Genomic DNA, 8,072 nt, shown 5'->3' on the forward strand with positions numbered 1-8,072 from the left:
CTCATGGTCGGCCGCTCATTGGGTCGATGTTGCACACACCACAACGCAACATTACACATCCTCTTTGCTTTCTCTCTATACATCTCCTCTATACCTGCTATGGCGAATACCGTATCTATCTCTCCTATTTCAAACTTTTGCCAGACAAATCTTGGGTACCATTGATCTTGGCTTTGGAGCTCTAGTTCAAAGTTCCGCCTCCTACCCATGATTTCAAAAAGAAGCATCCCAAAAAAAAAATACATTTTCTTGTAAACCCCTGTACTTTTTCATTTCCTTTTCCCTTTGCTTGTAGGTTTGGATGTCCACACAACGACGATATACCTTTTATTGAAGCAGAGCCAACATTACACAGAACGTTTAATTAAAACAAAACAAAGAGATTACAAGATATTTTGTGTTCAATGATCTGAAGCTTTGTTGAAAGATTTTATTACGATCCTCGGCTCGAGCCCAAGTACCATTCCATCATGCTCAGCCGAGAATGTGTCATAACAAAGGAATAGATTCGCAACAAACAATCAACCAACCAAGATCACCATTTCCTTCCCCAGGCACTGCTTGTTGCCCACTGTCGGTGTAACTGTCTCAGGCCCATTCGACCTATACACGTACTCCAACAACTTTTTTCCTTCATTGCCAACAAATCGGTCGGCTATGAATTCTTAAGCATTTTTAAATACTTTCTCATCCTTCATCGCCATGCACTGGTACCCACATATCATCTCTGTCACATCCTGACAATAGGATTGACAACCTGCCGCGCTCATCAACGCAAGGCGATTATATTTTAATACACAACATAATTATACATACATTACCAATGACAAGTAGATAAGCCACAATACATGAAGTATTTTTTTTTCTCAAAGTGTCATGAGTTATATGTAACAAAACAAATCGATATAAATCTGATACGGTATAACAAAATGCAAATGAAATGCCATAGCAGATTTATCAGAAACAACATATACTTTTTTTTTGTGGCAAATTCCACAATCTTTGAGTTTGACATCTCACCTCAGCGTCTTGTGCTCCGTACCTGGAACCTACAAAGTGGAACAGTGAGAGATTGAAAATCTCCCAGTGCGGTATTCAGTTCCAGTTGAGTTATCCTTAGATCCGACCAACTGAAACCAAAACAACACCGAGCAAAACAATACATACTACAATAATCTAAGAGTCCAAGAATATAAATTACCAACTATATTCAGTTAAGAAACATAAATATAAGTTCAATTTAAGAAGTTTCTCAAATACCGCGAAAGAAATGAGCAACCTAGAGAAACAATTTATAATCAGCAAGTCATAAAAACAATTTATAGCAATAACAATCAAGCAAAATAAATATTATGACATACAATGCTCATGTGCAATAGATTTCAAAATTTCAATCCAATTTAGTTGTGCAACCATATCATATAATCATGCTTTGTTCAATACTATTCATGATAGAATAAAATATTATTATATTAGGTAACCATTTTGGTATTAACAATACTCGGTCATGCGCTACAAGTATAGTGCCTACATGACCGTCAAGATTCAAGTATGAGGTTTACCAAGTATATACAAGACTCCGATCATGCGCTACCACGAATATGGCGCCTACACAATTTATGTTATGGCCATAACCTGAAATTATGCGCTTACCCCGAATAGGGCGCCTACATGACTAAAGTTATTCGCTACAAGTACAGCGCCTACATAACCGAGTCATGCGCTACCACGAATATGGCGCATATGCAATTTATGTTATGTGCTACAAGTTCAGCGCCTACATAACAAAAATTACATGCTTACCCTGAATATGGCGCCTATGCAATTTCTGTTATATGCTACAAGTTAAGCGCCTACATAACAGAAATTACACGCTTATTCCGAATAGGGCGCCTACATGATCGTCAGGTTTCAGACATATGGTTCTTTAATACAATTCATTTATTATGTATACAAGTATATCATGCAAAAGTTCTAGTTCAACTCATGTATTCATGCTATGCAATTCAAAAGAAAATTCAAGAACTTAACTAAAACTAATTACCAATCAAGCAACAAAGCAAGAGTACCCAAGCAAGCAAGCAACAACAACAATAAAATAAGTTAGAGGTGTCTGAGAATAACTCGAAACCCACACCTTAGCAATTTTGGGACAATGGAATCAGCTTGTTGCTATCGTGTGGACATGTTCGTCAATTCGTCTTAATCCATCCATGTAGGATCTATGCCTATGCCGACTTAATGAAAATGATTCGGTAACTCAATAATGCCCTCTATCAATTTAGTTAACCATCACCGATAGAATTTGTGAAATTCCTGATTAAGCCTCAGTCAAGGACATAAAAGAGGTCAATTCCGGTACAACAATATATCACATACTCTCTCTTTGGTTAACCTTTAGTCAGAAAATAAATTTGGGGAAACATCTTGCAAAAGTCTATTATGAATGAAATCATTTTTTTTAGAAAAATAATTATTCACTTACCATTTTACAAATTAAGTTGCTTGCATCTAAACAACTTAAATTTTCTAATGGAGTATCAATTTTTTAATTCCAATTCTTTTATATTTCACAAATTTGCATGAAAGCTAGATTAAATCTGAATTCAAGACTCTTTGTAAGTTTATTTTTTTAACAATTATTCCCAAACAACCCAACAATAATCCCCAATTCAAGTGTATATGGTCAACAAAACAAGGAAGTGCTATCTAAGGAGCAACCAAACTTTAAATCAAGGAAAGGGAATAATTAAAAAGAGTGAACTATGCCAAGAACTTGAAATAAGTGACAAGGAATTTGAGCACACACCTTCTATTCTTTTCATGCTTTGGTTGTTATGTCATTTCCACATCCCTTCATATTCTTTCCAATTTCTAGTGGTAACATCAATGGAGATTGAAATGTACAAAATGGTGAGGGTATGATGGCGTGTAGGTGGAAGGGATTGAGTTGGCGGAGTTAACAAGATAAATAATCAAATATGAGAGATGGTTAATTTGGAGACAAAAAGAATAAGAAGAGGAGGGACAAAAACATAATACGGAAAAAAAATAATGGAGTTAGGTGAGTGGCATAATTGAAATATTGAGTAATCATATTGTAAGTGGTTAACACGTGTCCCTCTTACACTTTTATAACATAAATGAAATTCAACAACAATTTAATTATTCAAAATGATGGGTTCATTTACACTATGCCTTTATATATATAGCAAAGAAATTGATTAATAAAGTACTAAAATTCCAATAATACATCTTTTTGGAAATAAGTCTTAATTCAAATTAATATATTGTTAGACAAATTATAAAACATTTCAAGAAATTGGCGATCTATCTAATATCTTATATAACCTTGAAATTGAATTTTCCCTAATAATTGTTAAAAATAAATTTACAGTACTTTAAGGAGAGTTTAAACATGTTATATCGTAATAATAATTCCTTCGATTACGAGTTTGACTTCTTATCAAAATAATATTTTCAAGTATTCAAAAACTATTATGTTACAATCTCTCCTTTCTTCACTTCGAAAGCCGTGTCATGGCTCTCTATTACGAGATCGTTTCTTGCATGGCCAAATTGAGTCTGAACAGGCAGGTCAAGGCGTAATGCATCCCAGATGACTGATTTCGTGAGCTCCATTTTCTCAAGAGCATACAAGGTAATTATGCCATTAGATGACTGAACCACCGACCTGATTTCTTGTGCCAATAGGCCGTGCAATGTTGCCCCGGCATGCATCAGCCATTTAAGGATGATGGGCGATAAGATCTTGAAGCCAGCATTCTCATTGAATGACGTCATAAAAGTTAGGTTGTAGAGTGCCACATGGCGTGAGAGCCCGAACTTTTCTGTGGCCTCATTTAGCAAAGACTCACCAATTTGGAGAAGAACTCCTCAAGGGCTTCATAGTCACGACGAGCAAGGAATGGCGGAAGTTGAAAGCAATGCATGAGAAGGTCTTCAATTGGCCATGGGATGAATTTTGGAAGTTGAAATCAAAGGCTGCTGATTGGTCAAGGGAGTTGAACTCCACGGGGCCAGAGGCTAACTTTGCTTGTATCAAAAAGAGAAGAGCTAGTATGCCTTAAGGAAAGTGGGGATGAACTCAGATTTGCGAGAAGTCAACAGGTGAAATGAAAAAGATTTGAGAGATGAGTGCAGTTGTTCAGTGGTGTCGACGTAATAAATATAGTTCTCATAGACATAATAGAAATTAACTTTGAACATTTCCATTTTCCAAATTAATTAGAAAATTTTCATATTTAATTATAAATTAGAATTTAAAGTCCAAGATGGAATTATTAATTAATAATCAATTGAATAAGAATCCATAATTTTGAGGACGCTTGCTAATTATAAAATGGTCATACATCCCAAAAATTTGAAAACAATATTGCGACGTTTAATTACAAATTAGAATAGAGTTAGACAATATTGTCAAACTTTAGGGAGGCCTAGGTCTAGGTCCACTTTCATCTATTACATAAAAATAAAATATTCTAATACATATGATGAGGACTGTGTATTCGCTCGAGGTCACATCAAGCATTTAGTAAAAGTCAACTAGAACTCAATGTTGTTTGTCCATATTATATTTAATTGTCTAAAATATGAACATCAACTTCAAGCATTTAGTAAAAGTCAACTAGAACTCCACGTTGTTTATCCAAATTATATTTAATTGTCTAAATTATGCACATCAACATCAAGCATTTAGTAAAAGTCAACATCTATTAGCTCTAATATATAATCTCTTCAAGTTTTTCAGTTCTTCAGGGTTTTGCAACTTTGATGCATCAACTTCTGGATAACATCTGATATCCAACTTTTCTAGGTTCTTTGGTAAAGACTAGGTAACTCCTTATATTTATTTTCTCTCCATGTAATGGTCAATACCAAAAGGTTGTCAAGAGAATTAAATCCCCAAAAATCATTGGGACCCAAAATGTCAACGGCAATTCTAATGCCAAGCTTTCTAAGGTACTTTAGTTTCGAAAGATCACCAAATCGACGGGATTGATTTTTATATCCCAAGCTGCCAACCTCAAAACCCTTTAATACCTTTAAATTAGAGAGCTTATATACCCATTTTGGCATATGATCTAATAGGTAGCATTCTGAAATATCTAAAACCTCCAGCTTCTTGAACTACACATTATCTTGCTGTAATACGATAAGAAGCTCTCAGCACATCCAAAGTTAGCGCACAGAAAGTAGATGTTTTCCCAACAAGATTGTTCACCATGGCATTATGGTTGGTTTTGAAAGAGACCCATTCAAACTGCTGCTGTTGATTAGCCATTTAAGCACAACATAATTTTGATCAACAACAATTATTTGCTATGGAGTTGGCCTCAAACACTGTTTTTCCTTGGTGGTTTGACTACCTGGCCCCTTCCGCGTCCTCCTGTTACATGCATCAGGCTATGTGCATTGATGTTCCAATAAGGAATAAGGAGTAAGCACGGCATTTTCAATACAGAAAAGATATATAATATGCATTAAATATCTGTTAGCAAAGAGGATTCGGACTCGAATTAAAATATTGCTTCTCTCAATAAATTTATTAAGCCCAGTGATCAGATAAGAACTAAATTTTATCTCGGCCCAAGATCAAGCTGCAGCCCATGTTTCTTAAATTCAATGTTTCTTTTTATGGGAAGAGACCGTAGGCCCAATACCAAGGTCTATTTTATTTAGCCTCTCTTTTCATTCTTTTCTATTTACCCATAGAGTTAATTATTCACATTTAAATGTTATTGAGATGTATTATTTCCCATTATACCATTCCTCTTTACTTGTAAAATTTTGTATGTTTTCATGAGCAACATGAATTAATTTGTTGTGCACGAATAATATTTTTGTTTTCAATGAAAGATCAAGCCCTCAAATTCCTGTTTCATTTATAGACACAAGTATTGTAATTATTTACATAAAGTTCTAAAATAGAAAATAACAAAATGAAACTACAAAATAAACATAAACTATAACCTAAAAGAGTAGCTAAATGTTGAAGTTTAAATGAAATAGTAAAAGTAAAACGATGAATTTTTACATCCGAACCTCCAGGTTCAGAGGCGCTGTTGGCTGGTACCGAACTGTCATACCAGAAATGCTGGTTCGTACCAGTAACCATCAAATGAAACTGGTTCGTACCATTAACCAGTTGGCTGATACCGAACTGTCCATACTAGAAGCTGTGGCGTACCAGAGAACTCTGATTCATATCAGTAACCATTGAGGATTCATCATGTTGGAAATTTCGGAAGGATAGAATGAAACAAAGAGAAGAAATTTGCTGCTGAAATTAACTTCTATTGCTTGATTAAATTCGATTACAACATGCTGAATTTATAGCACAACAACAAGACTAAATCTGGAACATCTAAATTTAGTACCCCACTACCTATCCTCCTTACAAGCTGAACCTACTTGACTAATTATAGAACCCACTAACTCTTACATGCTCCATGACTAATTATAGCACTCCAAATATAAAGAGATGAATTTAGACCAACTCTCAACATAATTCTAAATGTGGAAAGCTAATTTTGGATCAACTTTCAACACATCAGTCATCCAGTTGGCTTACCAATTGGCTGGTACCGAACTGTCCAAACCAGAAATACTGTTCCGTACCAGAAATTAAACATTCTGAGGTTGTGCTCTCTGTTGCATGTATTATTCCCCCTGACTTTACAAGCTTAATTTGAATTTGACAGCTGAGATGTCCCAATTCTCTCTCAATGACTCTAACTTGGCCATAAAAGGAAAGGAAATAGTGTTGTTCTAAGTAGAAAAAGGTAGCAACCATGAAAACTGTAGAAGAAACAACTATGTGACAAACTGACAACCTTCAAAAACCATGCGTATGAGGTGCTCGATCAAATGCCCCTTAGACCATTGCTAACTTCATGTACCTTGATAGTGGGAACCCCATATCAAGTACCTGTACTGGATACTTGAGGCTCCATAGCCATTTTGGAAATAAGAACTTCCCCCCCAGCCCCCACTGCTAATCAAGTATTCCTGCCGCCAACAAATTTATTCTAATAACCAATTAAATTGGCCAGTTTATGCATTAAAGAACCAAATTGGCCAGTTTAAAAATTTGTTGGCACAGTTTCTAAAAGTCAGTTTTTTAGTTTTTTTTACTATGCTTAAGATTTGTGTGTATCCCTATGTTAAAGTCTGATCTAAGTTCAGTTCTGGTACAGTTCAGTTTTAGTATCTATTACTTCCGAAGCAGAAAACAATATGAGAATAGCGAATATGAGGTTGCTGCTTTTGGCACAGTTTTGGATGTTCACTGGTTCGATTGGTACACGATTATTTTTCTGTGTTATCTCTGTAGAAGTGCTAAAAAGCTCATGCGGCACACCATGGTAATTAAATACATCACATTTTGCATCACTAGATTTAGTTGTACATTTCATAATTCATTTCAAATCAATTACAAAGGTACCGTTAGCAATAAGGTTGTACCGCAGTTGAGAGGAATAACAAAGAGGAGCAAAAAAATAAGATTGCAAGGGTGCATCGTATTAGAGAGCAGGAAAACATAGAGACCACAGGAGAGAGCAAGAACGGGATGAGCGGATGAAAATGACGATGAAAAGAATAAGAGGCAGAGCGAAAAAAATGAAGGAGAGCACATGTGCAAGAAAATAGGAAATTAGAGAAATATGTAAGAGCATACCAAAAATTAACCCTAAAAAGGCTAATACAACATTTTTTCTTCTTAGCTAGACTATCTAAGACTTCCAATCTTTTATAAGATCATAAAAAATTTCAAAACCAAAGTGCAAGTGTCAATCTAAATTTTCTCCAATTTCAAAATAAATTGGAAAATATTTCAATATTATAAATCACATATTTCACAAATAATTCTATTACTATTCAGTTTTAGCAACTTTTCAATGTGAAAGACAATTAAAATTGTTTTTAAAGGACAATTAGTTTAGGGTTTAGGGTTGAATGGTATCAACTTTTCACATGTGTTGTTCAAAGATCATGTTGAATGATCCGAATCGATTGTTTGGATTTTGAAATAGCAAAAATGATGTATT

The 8,072-nt window shown here is 34.9% G+C and overlaps 1 long non-coding RNA gene and 1 pseudogene across 1 annotated transcript in view; both read right to left on the minus strand.

The window, feature by feature from the left end:
* Window positions 1-8,072, minus strand: part of LOC144546354 (uncharacterized) — a 72,988-nt gene that overhangs the window by 40,903 nt on the left and 24,013 nt on the right. The gene's annotated exons all lie outside the window — the stretch shown is intronic.
* On the minus strand, window positions 297-3,989 carry LOC144546477 (allene oxide synthase 2-like; annotated as a pseudogene).

This window comes from Carex rostrata, chromosome 29 (assembly GCF_964058835.1).
Source record: "Carex rostrata chromosome 29, lpCarRost1.2, whole genome shotgun sequence".
Classification (NCBI taxonomy): Eukaryota; Viridiplantae; Streptophyta; class Magnoliopsida; order Poales; family Cyperaceae; genus Carex; species Carex rostrata.